This window comes from Budorcas taxicolor, chromosome 1 (genome assembly GCF_023091745.1).
Source record: "Budorcas taxicolor isolate Tak-1 chromosome 1, Takin1.1, whole genome shotgun sequence".
Classification (NCBI taxonomy): Eukaryota; Metazoa; Chordata; class Mammalia; order Artiodactyla; family Bovidae; genus Budorcas; species Budorcas taxicolor.
Window position 1 is genome coordinate 111,634,019 of NC_068910.1, and position 14,694 is coordinate 111,648,712.

Below are 14,694 nucleotides of genomic sequence, written 5' to 3' on the forward strand. Positions count from 1 at the left end.
TGACATGTAAAAGATGATTGTTTAATAAAATAATTGTAAATGAATATCTTTTAAAAAGTGACTTTTTTGTTGGGTGTTTTTTTTTAAAGATATATTTCTTACGTGTTTTTAGGTTATAATGGAAATATATTGTGTCCTACTCTCAACATTCTATTCCTACCTTTACAAACTTTAAGAAAGATTAAACTTGAAATAAGCTGCCTAATGCAACAGGGAAGGGCAATAGCTCTGGGCAAGATGAAGCCTGCCCTCTCCACCCTAAGCTTCAGCAGCCCTGTGATGGGAGCATGCTCATGAGATCAGCCGAGGGTAAAGAAGTACCTTACCTTGAGTTTGGGCTCTGATTAAAACTGAGCCTATGATTTTTTTTTGAAATTCTGCGGAGAAAGTAAAAACTGGAAAGACAGGAACTCAGCTTCAGCCCAAAGTTGCATAGTCTCTCATGACAGTTCCATCAGGGTCTGGCTGTCATTCCTTGTTTTGGAATATGACATAGAGCTGAGGAGAAATTCTTTTCCTCACTTAGGGAGAAACCAATCTTACAGAAGTGAGTACTTCTCTGGGTCCTCAACTATTGGCAATTAGCTTTGGGAGCAGCGCAGACAACATGGTCCCTGAAGGAGCATTATTCCTTCTGGAGAATGTAAGTTAGAGAATTTCCAGAAGTTAGAAAAGAGCAGGAGAGAAGTATATGGGAGACATTTGTTTGCAAACACACATGAGGCATAGTCTGAAGGATTCTCAGAGCACTTGGCAGGAGAGAGCTGTAACAGGATGGAGAGCCTTCTGTCAAGGCAGTGTGGGCTATTAGGCTAGCACACATTTGCTTTCATTTTATATTTATAAGGGAAATAGCAAGCTGACCATAGATCAATTGCTTTCAAAAATGAAGTTCCTCAATTATTTATGAGTGGGGAGACATTTAATACAAAACAATCCAAATCTGTAATTTAAAAAATATATATACTTGGGTAGTAAACAAAACACATACCAGGATTAGCGGGTGTTTTAGGGTTCTCCAGAGGAAAAGAACTAATAGGATGTATGTATATAAAGAGATTTCTTTTAAGGAATTGGCTTTTTTTATTATGAAAGCTGACAAGTCCCAAGATTCCAAAGGGCAATATGGAGACCCAGGCGAGCTGATGATGTGTTTCTAGTCTGAAAGGCAGCAGGCTCAAGCCCCCAGAAGAGCTCTTGTTTCAGTTCTAAAGGAAGGACTAAACCAGTGTCCCAGTTAGAAAGGCAATCAGGCCTTCCTGGGCCTTTCAGGGAAGAATTTCTCCTAGTCATGGGAAAAACAGACTTTTGTTCTATACTGATTTTCAACTGAATAAATGGGTCCAACTCACATTAGGGAGGGCAGTCTGCTTTACTTGCATATTCAAATATGAGGTCTCATCCAGAAACATTCTACAGACACACCCAGGGTAATGTTTGACCAAATGTCTGGGCAAGCCGTGGCCCAGTCAAATCGACACAAAATGAACCGTCACAGCTGGAAAGGTTGCAAACACGCCATCAATTTGTGTCACACTACTAAAACAGAACACGTCCTAATGTTATCTTTTTAGGGAGAACTAAGGAAATGAATAAATACAAACATCACACAATTTGATAATCTCCACTTGAAATTATTTTGAAATATTTAATGTCTTGAGGTGGGGGCTTGTGAGCAGGGGGTCCTCTTTCACCTTAGCTAAAAATATGGATCAAATAGAGAAAAAACAGGGCCATGAGTTGGTGGGCAGTAATGTGCTTGAAAATTATGCTGGATTATCTCCCTCCTCTGATCAGGAGAAACAGAGCAGAAGACCTGGCATCAAAGTGCTGATTGGATCGACATCCTGCAGGCTTGGTATTGAGGGTGCTGGTAGCCAAGGAGTGGACTGAGGGAAGTCATCAGCAGTGACAATAGGCCAGAAGCACTAAACAACATACAGCAGCAAAGCAGAGATAACAGGAGCAAACGCAACAAGGAAATTGCTGAAATCTGGGAACAGAGGCAGCTTCTCAGAGGGTATGAGTTCACTAAAAGTGAAAATGTTAGTTGCTCAGTTGTGTCCCACTTTTTGGGACATAAACTGTAGCCCACCAGGCTCTTCTGTCCATGGAATTCTCCAGGCAAGAATACTGGAGTAAGTAGCCATTCCTTTCTCTAGGGGATCTTCCTGACCCAGGGATTGAACCTGGATCTCCTGAATTGCAGGCAGATTCTTTACCATTTGAGCTGCTAGGGAAGCCCATGATTTCACTGGTAGAAGACAAAAAACACATCTCCGGGAATTGTTACCCATCTTCCTCATAATAGTGACTTGTCTCCTCTAGAGGCTCAAAGGAAGTGGAAACTTGATAAATATAAATTATACTTTCATGTTTCTGAGAATACCTTGCCTGATAGCTTATAAAAAGCATTAGTGTCTACAAATTTGAATAACACAGGAGAACTAAGATAGCCTTGATTAATACCACTTTTTGCTTAGATAGAAAAGAGAGAATTCATTTCGGGTTCTAGACATACTATTTGGAAATCTCTGTTCAATCAACTTCACTTAAAAAGTGCTTTGTATTCTTGGTGAAGTGAAATTGAGAACTCAGATTGTTTTCTGCACAGTTCAAACCTCCAGTTCCCTTTTGACCTGAGGATCTGGCTATTTTTTGTTTTACTTAAATTGCCAACATAACCACCTCAATTTTCTCTTCCATTTTCCATGCTGAAAAGAGAAGTGCCGTCATTCTATGGAAGCTTAGTCAAAGGCAACTCGGCCCAGATGTTGAGGTTAGTTTTCATCAGGAGCTTAGCTGTTTTGGGCTTCCCTGATGGCTCAGATGGTAAAGAATCCACCTGCAGTGCAAGAGACCCAGGTTTGATCCCTGGGTTAGGAAGATCCCCTGGAGAAAAGAATGGCTACCCACTCTAGTATTCTTGCCTGGAGAATTACATGGACAGAGGAGCTTGGCAGGCTACAGTCTATGGGGTCACAAAGAGTCAGACATGACTCAGTGACTGAACTGATAACTTTTTTAGCAATGCCCAAAGTGGAATCCATTACTAAATAATCCTGCTGGTTTGGCTAATCAATTAACACTGGAAGATGCTGGGAGAGTTTGGGTTTGACAATTTCATGTAACTCTTATAAAGGTCCTGAAGCTATTTTCCCCTTAGTACTTAGTTTTCTAACTTTAGAAATTATTTACCACTTGGGGATTAGAACTGATTTTATTTTAAAAGCTATTGATTTGCTAATATATATTTTGTTGTTCATAAACTAAGATGGCAGAGAATAAGGCAGAGTGCCCACTGAGAGAGAACTGAACAAATTTTATCTCAAATTCTCTAAAAGTAAGTCACAATTTGTTTATGCATCGCTCTCACTCTCAAAATGCAATATGGAACAAAGGTTATTCACTATCTCTCATTAAAAGATTTTTCAATATTTTAGTTTTGATACTGCCTTCTTTCCAGTTTGTCCACAGATCCACAATGAGAATTCCTCTTATTTCACACTCCATAATCCCTGGTCTGCAGCCCTTGTCCTATGGTCCAAAACGGAAAAAAGGTCCAAAAATAGAGATAAAAGGCATACACACACCATTAATACTTTAAGGAAATTTCATGAAAGCTACCACAGGAGAATTTCATTATTTCACTGTTGGGAACTTAGTCACATGGTCACACTACCAACACGGGTGTCCTCGAAATGTACAGTGGGTGTTCATGTGCCCAGCTGTCAACAGAGGATCTGACTTAAACCTATGTTACTAAAATAGTGTCATTATTTACTCAAAGCTTTAAAACATTAAATGTATTGATGTATGTACAAAGACTTTTATCACCATTATTTTTAATAAAAATATTAGATGCCACAAACATTTCTAAATACAGAATTCTTAGATGTATTATGGTACTTTGCTCTGATTCAATGATATGTAAGCACTAAAATAGTCATAAAATTCCCTGTGTGCTCAGTCACCCACTTGTGTCTGACTTTTTGTAACCCCATGGACTGTGTAGCCCACTGGGCTCCTGTGTCCACGGGATTTTCCAGGGAAAAATACTGGAGTGGGTTGCCATTTCCTTCTCCAGGAAAAAAAATCTTTACCCAAATAGAAAATGCATATATGATAGAACATGAAAAGTAGCAGAATAGAGTAGAAGGGGAAGAAGGGGAAGAAGTGACAGACTTTATTTTCTCAGGCTCCAAAATCACTGCTGATGGTGACTACAGCCTTGAAATTAAAAGATGCTTGCCCCTTGGAAGGAAAACTATGACAAACCTAGACAGTGTATTAAAAAGCAGAGACATTACTTTGCCAAAAAGGCTTGTATAGTCAAAGTTCTAGTTTTTAGAGTAGTCATGTATGGATGTGAGAGATGGACCATAAAGAAGGCTGAGCACCAAAGAACTGATGCTTTCAAATTGTGCTGGAGAAGACTCTTAAGAGTCCCATGGATAGCAGGGAGATCAAACCAGTCAATCTTAAAGGAAATCAACCCTGAATATTCACTGGAAGGACTGATGCTGAAGCTGGAGCTCCAATACTTCGGCTACCTGATGCAAAGAGCTGACTCATTGGAAAAGACTCTGATGCTGGGAAAGATTGAAGGCAAAAGGAGAAGAAGGCAGCAGAGGATGAGATGGTAAGAAAACATTTCCAATTCAATGGACATGAATCTGGGCAAACTCTGGGAGATAGTGAAAGACAGGGAAGCCTTATGTGCTGTAATCATGGGGACACAACTTAGTGACTGAACAATAGCAACATATATAATACGAGCTCACACAGAAAAAAGATAGGAAGGAAATTGATGGGTTAACTATGGTCAGTTCAGGAAAGTAATTGGTTTTGATATTAGCCTTCCTATACTACTACTCCCTAACATGTTTTCTTTTTTCTTTTTTTTTAGAAAGTATCCAGATAATTTAAACTACCAGAAGGTAGTTTCAGTGGTCTGGTAATTTGGAAGCTGAAGAAAGTGTTTTGTCTATATTACTGAGATAACTGTATCAATTCTTGGCTTTATTTCATCTACTGAAAAAAATTCTTTGTATGTAATCTAATGAACATATAGGAAGAAAGCAAAAACTCAAACCTTTCTGAGAGACAATAGAAATGCAACTACTCTATTTATTCTAAAACAATTCTAACATTTTACTCAACATGCAAATGGTCTGAAAAGTACTTAAGATTATACAGCAGAAGACACTAAGCAAATCTGGGGAACTCAGGATTCTATTGACAACAACAAATGAGCTGTCTGATTTGTTTTTCATTTGTGCATTTGTTTTTCCCATATCACTAGTATTCATTATGGTCACACAGCCAGCCTCACAATGAAACAGAGTTTGTGCTCTAGGAAATGCTGTAAAGCACCATCTTGTCAACAGTGAAAATTATGTTTGTTCCTGTTTTCTGGAGCTGGTGGCTAAAATGTCTGAAAACAATATCCAGGCATTTTCCCTCTCACTCTGGGGGAAGAATATACCTACTGACATTATTATTATTATTACTAATAATCTGTTTCCCCTTTGCCCTTTAGGACTGAGAAAAAACTGCATGTAATGAATGCTATTTGTACATAAAGGCAATTTCCAGAATAGGTATAACGCCACAGCCTGTCAATTCTTGAGAGAAATGGTTTATGAAACATCCCCTTTAGCTGAACACTACTTGTATTCTGTAATGAACAAACAACCATTTTCTGTGCATTTTTGCCTTACCCTGTCACCTCATCAGAACCCTGAAAATTGCTTTGCTGTTGTTCACTCACCAAGTCGTGGGCCACTCTTTGGGACCTCCTGGACTGCAGCATGCTAGGCTTCCTTTTCCTTCACTATCTCTCAGAGTTTGCTCAAGCTCATGTCCATTGAGTCAGTGATACTATCCAACCATCTTATCCTCTGTCTCCATCTTCTCCTTTTGAGTTCAGTCTTTCCCAGCATCAGAGTCTTTTCCAACAAGTCAGCTCTTCCCATCAAGTGGCCAAAGCACTGGAACTTCAGCTTCAGCATCAATCCTTCCAGTGAATATTCAGAGTTGATTTCCTTTAAGATTGACTGATTTGATCTCCTTATAGTCCAAGGCACTCTCAAGAGTCTTCTCCAGCACCACAATTTGAAAGCATTAATTCTTTGGTGCTCAGCCTTCTTTATGGTCCAACTCTCACATCCATACATGACTACTGGAAAAACCAGAACTTTGACTGTACAGGAACTTGTTGGCAAAGTAATGTCTCTGCTTTTTAATACACTGTCTAGGTTTGTCATAGCTTTTCTTCCAAAGAGCAAGCATCTTTTAATTTTGTGGCTGCAGTCACCATTTGCAGTGATTTTGGAGCTCAAGAAAATAAAATCTGTCACTGTTTCCACTTTTTCCCCATCATTGACATAAAATGATGGGACTGGATGTCATGATCTTAGTTTTTGGAAAGTTGAATTTTAGGCCGGATTTTTCACTCTCCTCTCTCACCCTCATCAAGATGCCCTTTAGCTCCTCTTCACTTTTTGAGAGGAGAGTGGTATCATCAGCATATCTGCAGTTGTGAATGTTTCTCCTGGCACTCTTGATTCCAGCTTGAGCTTCATCTAGCCAGCATTTAACATGTTGTACTCTGCACAAATAAGCAGGGTGACAATATACAGCCTTGATGTACTCCTTTCCCAATTTTGAATCAGTCCATTGTTCCATGTCTGAGTCTAACTGTTGCCTCTTGACCTGCATACAGATTTCTCAGGAGACAGGTAAGGTGATCTGGTATCCTCATCTCTTGAAGAACTTTCCAGTTTGTTTTGACCCATGCAGTCAAAGGCTTTAGCATAGTCAATGAAGTAGAAGTAGTTTTTTTTTTTTAATTCCCTTGCCTTTTCTATGTATGATCCAAGGGATGTTGGCAATTTGATCTCTGGTTCCTTTGCCTTTTCTATATCTAGCTTGCACATCTGGAATTTCTTGGTTCATAGACTGCTGCAGCCTAGCTTGAAGGATTTTGAGCATTACCTTGCTAGCCTGTGAAGTGCAATTGTACAGTAGTTTAAAGATTCTTTGGTGTTGCCTTTCTTTGGGATTTGAATGAAAACTGACATTTTCCAGTCCCGTGGACACTGCTGATTTTCCAAATTTGCTGGCATAATGGATGTAGCACTTTAACAGCATCATCTTTTAGGTTATAAATAGCTCTGCTGGAATTTCTTCACCTTTTAGTAGCTTTGTTACTAGTAATGCTTCCCAACTGCTCACTTGACTTCAAACTACAGGATGTCTGGCTCTAGGGGAGTGATTACACCATCCTGGTTATCCAGGTTATTAAGTTCTTTTTTGCATAGTTGCTCTGTGTATTCTTGCCACCTCTTCTTAATCTCTCCTCCTTCTGTTAGGTCCTTCTGTTAGTTACCCTTTCTGTCCTATATTGTGTGCATCTTTGTTTATATTCCCTCCATGCCCTACTCAATATCCTTTGGATAGGGTGGCCAGGACTCCATTATAAAAATAGCCGTAAGGTCTGAATTCCTGCATCTTTCAGGGAAAAGGCTGTAGCAGCTTTCCCACATTAATTCATGAACTCTTTGAGTTAAATTTTTAAAAACAGAGATATTTTCTCAAAATGTCAATCAGTGACAGTATCTTCATATATACCCAGAGGGTTTGAAATAATGCCTTGAATACTACATATTTTTTTCTACATTGGTAACTGCAGAGTTCAAAGGGATCACATCTAGCCTCAGCCAAAAATCATCATTTTTCTTGGAATGGGATTCAGAGAATTTTGGAGACCCAGGGGCACGGGGCGGGGAGAGGCCAAGGCACTGGGCACCAGGCATGCTGGGGTCTGCTCAGGAGAGCTGCTGGGAAGAGGATACAGCTGCCCTGTGCATCAACGGGGGCAGGCAACCGACTTCAGGAACACATTCTTTGTCGTACGGCATTACAAGACTGCCATCTTCACAGACGCCAAGGAGTTAGATGTCATATAGAAGCTGCAGTGCATCTTGAAGGGCACCTTCAAGCCGCTGCCAGGCGAGCTGAGCCAGCTTCTGGACGCCTGTGAGTGTGGCTCTCAGGTCGGCCTCTGTGGGACTAGCCTTCTGGGCAGATGGAGCATTTGAAGCCCTGTGCATGGAGCCCTTCTCCAGCTCACCTGAGCTGCAGATGTGATCACTCAGGAAGCAGCGCCAAGGAACAAACAAGCTGTGCGGTGAGAGACCCTTTTCTTACCATTCCTTCCAACTACCAACACCCATGTTCTGCGCCCCCCACTCCCCCATCCCCATGTGCATAAAAGAAATTTGGGTGTCAAAAAAAAAAAAAAAAAGAAGAAAGATTATTCTCTTAATCCCATCAGAAGAAAGAAAAATGTGTATCTTTTGCTCTTCAGTTTAAATGACTTGCCCCAATATCTGAATTCTGTGCTAACTCTAAATGGAAGCCGAGAAGCAAAGAATAATGTGCTGTTTTAAATGTAGATGGAAGATAAGATGTTGAGGCTAAATTTTAAAACCACACCAAGATATATTCATTCCCCTCTCACATTTAAATAATGCTCACATTAAATAATTGTTCCAAAGGAACTGTCAAATGAAACAGTCAGTTATAGCTTTTCCTAGCTGAGCTCTGACAGCCATAAAAGTCTAAGGCTTACAGTGAAGCTATGAAAATAATTTTTTAAAAAACTCATTTGCAAAACATGAGCAAAAACTTATTTCTATCTGATATTGGCAGAAAAATGAGCAAGTTCTACAATATTGATTAGGTGAAGCTTTCTAGATTATATTGATTATGCAGGGCTAGCTCAAGGAATCTAAACCATGTAGGACAAAATTGAATTTTGAGGACCTATGCATAAATTGCAAAGACACAGGCATTATTGTTTTTAACTTTTATCTTAGATATCATCTTTATCTGTGCTTTCTGTTCTCAAGGAAAATGTCGAATAGACTATGAAATGCAGAAGCTCTGAAAATCAGTACTTAGAGCTTCCTGGGAGCCTTACTTGAAGTCAAGAGATTGAGCACCTTGCTTGTAAAACAAGTTGCTCATTCCTGAGAGCTGATATCACATCATGGCCAACATTGGTCTGGAATAAAGAGAAATAAACTGGAAATTTACAATAGCCCCAGAATGCTAGTCCTGGATTTGTGATCCCCTGACCCTCACTTGTCAGAAATGGAATTTCTCAGAACCCAGTCCAGATCTATTCAGTCAAAAACTCCAGAGGTAGAACCCTGTATTTTCTATTTAGCAAGCTGTCTAGTTGATTTTGCTGCTTTCTAAAGTCTGAGAACCACTGCTTGGAAATAAGCTTGAAGGCAATTCCAGAAAGCTGAAAAGAGATGACTGTGGATATATGGCATTATCTGTATAGCCCCAAACAGAAAGAAGGAGCTATACTACCTAGTGTGTGGAGCTCTTAACACCTCTATTAAGAAGTCGTCTATTAGATATAGCATTTTGACTCAAATGATTACAATTATCCATCATTTATGATTACCAGGGCTGATTCAGAACTGGCTGGGCAGATGTGTACCTTCTCCATCATTTCTCCTTGCTTATTATCTATGCTTAGTATTTTATATGCTTAGTGAAAGGGGATGAACATTCCAGATTGAGAAGGATGGTCCTTTGGTGAAAAACATCCACATCCCTGAATTCCTCTGTACCATATTCCTTAAGGACGGAGAATGCTCCAGAATTTGGAAAGTTTTTATTTTCTAGATTGTGTTGATTTGGTCTCTAGAAATATTCTATAGTAGAAGAAAATAGGCAGACCTGATTTGAATCAGTGGTAACTTGTTAGCTGTATGACCTTGAGGAAGTCATTTAGCTTCTTTGAACTTCAGATTCTTTATCTAGGAAAGTGAAGATTCTTATACCAACTTTTTGGGTTAATTTGAGGACTAGGGATAATCTGAAATGAAAGTCGCTCAGTCGTGTTCAACTCTTTGGGACTCCACGGTCTGTAGCCCATCAGGCTCCTCCTTCCATGGAATTCTCTAGGCAAGAATACTGGAGTGGGTTGCTATTTCCTTATCCAGGGGAATCTTCCCCACCCGTGGATTGAACCCTGGTCTCCTGCCTTGTAGGTAGACTTTTTATTATCTGAGCCACCAGGGAAAGGCCTGCCACTTGGAAGATATTAGACCCTCCACTTAACCTGATTTCCCCTTCCTTTTGCATCTTTGTTGGCTATTTTTGTGATTTCTGACTTAATTTTGTTTCTAATAGGGTGATGGGAAGTTAAGACCATGGGCTGTGGGTTTCAATCCCAGTTCTGAAACATATTTGTGTTTTCCTCGTGTGTACAGTGTGAAAAATGATACTGTTTACCTTCACAAGGGAAGGGAATAAATGAATATAAGGTGCTTTTCAAATGACTGACAGATAGTAAGCATGCCATTAATTTTAGCTATTACTTTTAACCTCATTCCTCAGCCTGTTGTGATTTCACTTTTATTTATTATTCTGTTTGTACCCTGAAAATAGTACTTTAGTGGAAAGAAATCATCTATTCACTCATTCATTCAGCAATTATTTTTGAAGATCTACTGTGTGACTGAACTGAACTGTGTGAAAGGACTACAGCAGCAATAGATTGCTGCCTCAACCTGTCTGTTCAAAATCTGTTTTTAAAGACCTATTTGAATTTACCACTTACTTCTTCTCCAGGTCTCCAGGTTAGTTTTCTAATCTGTAAAACATGGATTATAGTAATTCTTTCTGTATCCATGTTAGAGTGTTGTAAATAAAATGAGATAGTAAATGAGATTCCAAAAACTGAAATGAGAAGCCTCAAGACCTTACATATATAATCAAATCGTATATACCTCGGCAAAAAGCAGAGCATCAGGGTAGAATACAACTACTGCTCCCCCTTTCCAAACACATCCCCCAGCTTCCTACTTGTATTTTTTTTTAACAACCTTCGTGCTCTTAGTAGGATGAGATGAGTGAGAAAAAACTATTTAACAAGTGTGAAATAAAGTAGAAAGGCCAAATTCACAAGATTTTCCTCTTTTTCAAAAACTTAAAGCTCTAGACACTACTGTAAATGTGTTGTATATTACCAAGGTTATTTGTTGGAAAGAAAGTTTATCAACCACCAAGATAACACTCTGAAAACAAGGACTGGATTCTTGCGCCCTGAATGACATCCGAGCGTTGGGGGAAGTGTGGCTTCTTGCCTGCTCCAGGCTGCTGAACTGCAGGTTACTACAGATCCACTTTAGAGCCAAGAAACCTGGCAGTGATGAGGGGCCTTTCTCCCTCAGGGCTGTGATGACAGGGCCTTAAGTTTGACTTGCTGCTTTTCAGATTCATTGCTGCTGAATCTTTGGGAACTCCTTGGACATCTGTGTGTCCATCAGGGCACACTCTTTCCTGTTACTTGTCACCTTTCATGACTGGATTCTAATTCCTGACTTGTTCTCCATTTTTCTGACAGCTTGCATAGCACTTTTCTTTGCCTCTGCTCCTATCAGTTGCTACCAGGTGCTGTCCTGCGGTTAACTAGAATCATGAGCTGCATTGTTCCTGACCAAAGGTGTTACTAGTATTAGAAGATTCCCCTCTGGGGACTCTTCTTTCACTCCCCCTCCCCTGCCATGGAATTTTATACCAGCCCAGCTTATGTCTAACTCTGACCATGGTTTGATTTTTAATTTTAGATGGTTGGCCTTCAGGGGAGTCACTGCATGTGGGTTCTTAACCATGTGCATTTTCAGCTTATTTCTTTTATGCTTGTAGTCTGCTGAGCAGTTTCAGAATCTTAACAGCCTGGAACATGTGGGTCAAGACAGGGAATCTATTGAGGAAAAAGGGTCATTTCAAACTTTCCTAAACAGCAATTTAGGAGACCCAAGCCATTCAAATCATAAAATTTCTAAGAAGGCAAGCAAAAATATTGTTAATTAAATGTTTAATCTTTATTATAGCTAGCATATTAATTTTAAGTAGTTTTAATTTATAGCACAATTTTACTTATGTGTGGCATGTAGCCTTTATAATGTAGACTGCCTTCTTGTATATTCAATGCATATAGGAATGCTCATTTTATTGGGCTTTGAACATAATTTTAGCATTAAATATATGGAAGAATTTTATGCTTGCTTTTATGACATCATTGGCCTAAGCTAGCCTTACTTTAATTCCAGTCTCTTGACAAGAACTCCCAATTTCAACATTGTTTCTATGGGAAAATACATAAATACACTGTCTTTCATGAACATTTGCTTGTTTATAATTTCAATAAACCTACAGGACAGAGACTTAGGTTTTCTTCTTTCTGTTAGAACTCTTTTCCTCCTTATTTTTCCTTTTTGGGATAATGATTTCCTTTCAGGTAATGTGATCATGCCATGTGGTGGTTGAACCTTTTACTGTGAATGAAGCATTCATTTCCTGAGTTACTAGATTCTTAGGAAACTAACGTTCTTAAAAATGCATGTGAGTATGGGGGGTTGTTGTACATATAAATGTATTACAACCAAGAAAAAAATCCTGAATTAGAAAGCAATTTCATTTTAAATTTTCTATTGAAATAGAAAATAAAAGCTGATTTAAACCCTCTGTCTTTTATTGTTGGCACTTTAACTGTTCTCTCAGTATATTGTAGTTCACAGTCTTGTCCAGAGATCTAGATTTTATTTGGCCAGTGAGGCTGAAGAACCTCTCCTTGGTCATCTGGAACAAGATGGAGTCTGAAAGATGCAGCTGCAGTGCATAATATCCTCAAAAACACTGAACATCTGGAGGTTGATAACAAAGTAAGTTGCACCCAGGGGCTTAGGTAACATACAAAGCAGTAACAATTGGTGATATGCCAGAAAGAATATTGAACAAGAAGTTGGGAGACTGACATTCACTTTGGCAAACTGTAATTTCTCTAAAATTCCGTTTGATCCCTTATTGTTGTGCTTTATTAATTTCCTGTTGGAAATGCAATCAGTGTTTCTTCTACTTCATGTGTCAAACTACTTTACTGCATTAACATTTTAACAAAAGTGGTATAATTACATGTAGAAACATATGCATTGCCACCTTAAGTTGTCTGTCCTTGGAGAGAGGGTAACTGTTAAGCCTAACTATGAAGGAAAAAAGACTAACTATGAAGACTTAGGTTAAGCCAGCAATAAATATAATTTGGTATTTTAAAACTCCCATCTTCAGACTTTATATAATAAACCATACATGCTAGAATAATAAGATCTTATAAACAGCAAACATCTAATCATTTTTTGTTTGTACTTAAAAGCTTTTAATTTTATGTCAGTTGTTATCATTATATATTGTAAGAGGCAAATCCCCAAAACTATCTTTTTATATGAATTAAAAGTCATATATATTGGGAGACTATTTCATTTCATCCATGTGCCGTTTATTTCAATCCAGAGTTAGCAAATATTTCATATGCACACAGTGAAATCTCTTATAGTCCAATTTTAAGGTTGTCAGGTATTCTGATTTCAATCTGACTTGACCAATTAAAATTGCAATTCAAATGGTTAGATTCTACCATTAGATTTTTAATTACCTTTAATTCTATCAGAGTGCTTCCAATCCTTTGTAGCAGATTCATTTCCTGCTTTACCAAAAAGACAATACTCTAAATAGGCTTTTTCCCCTGCTAGTGATTTCTGTCTCTGCAAAGAAAGAGTTTTAACACATACTGTTGTTTACTTCCTCTCTTACTCGAGGACAGATTTATGTATAAAATAAGTAACACACCATACAAAGGAAAGACAAGATGAGAAACATGATAATATTTACCTTGCGAAAAAGATACTCATAATTTCTTTAATATACGTGACTGTGTTTGTCATTTTAACTAGGAACTGTAACTGTTCATAATGGTATGACTCTCCATTGTTAAGCCCTTCTTTGCCTAGGTCATTTCAAATACAACCTTACTCTAGAGAACATAATTATGTAATTAAATTACAGACATAGAAAAAAAGAAATCTTCACTTAGTGGCCTCTGGTTTAAATACAACATAGAATAAAATCATAGAGAATCCATCTGAAGTGTATACGTGTATACTTATATAAAAATATACTGTAAAAGATGTAGCAATTGAAAGTTTCATTCTTTTTCTTGATGCTATCACCAGGCACTTCTGGGCAAGTCATTAATTGCTTCGTGCCATCAAGGACCATTTAGTGGACTGAAGCAATAACCTTCTAAGTGGCCTCACTGGCTGGAAATATTTGTTAGGTTCCAGAAGAAACTGATGATAGTTTATACAGGAGTGCGAAAAGGCAGGCATGCTGGAAATGATTTTGTGACTGCATATAATAACTTGGAGGATATGAATGTTATTATATGTGAATAGGTGATTAAAGGAAAATGGTTTTCTTTCCTTGATGCTTGAGGATTTTTGATGTAACCAATGTCCAAAAGTGAAGGTGACTCTATTATAATGCTACAGCATCTTGGCAGAAAAACGTCCCATTATTTGTAAACCCTTTTAATCAAAATCTAGTGTGACAAGAGATTGCCAGTTTCTCTAAACGTGATCTGTTGCCATTATAATCAATTCCGACAAGTTCCTGGCTCATTTTTAAAAGGATGGACTGTTTATCCTTGAATCAAATAATAACCTAAAAAAAAGCCAAATTAAATTTTTTATAAGATCTGCATATCTTACACGGGAAATTCATATATAAACAAAGAGTTTGCTTCTGTGCCTGTCACTGACTGGT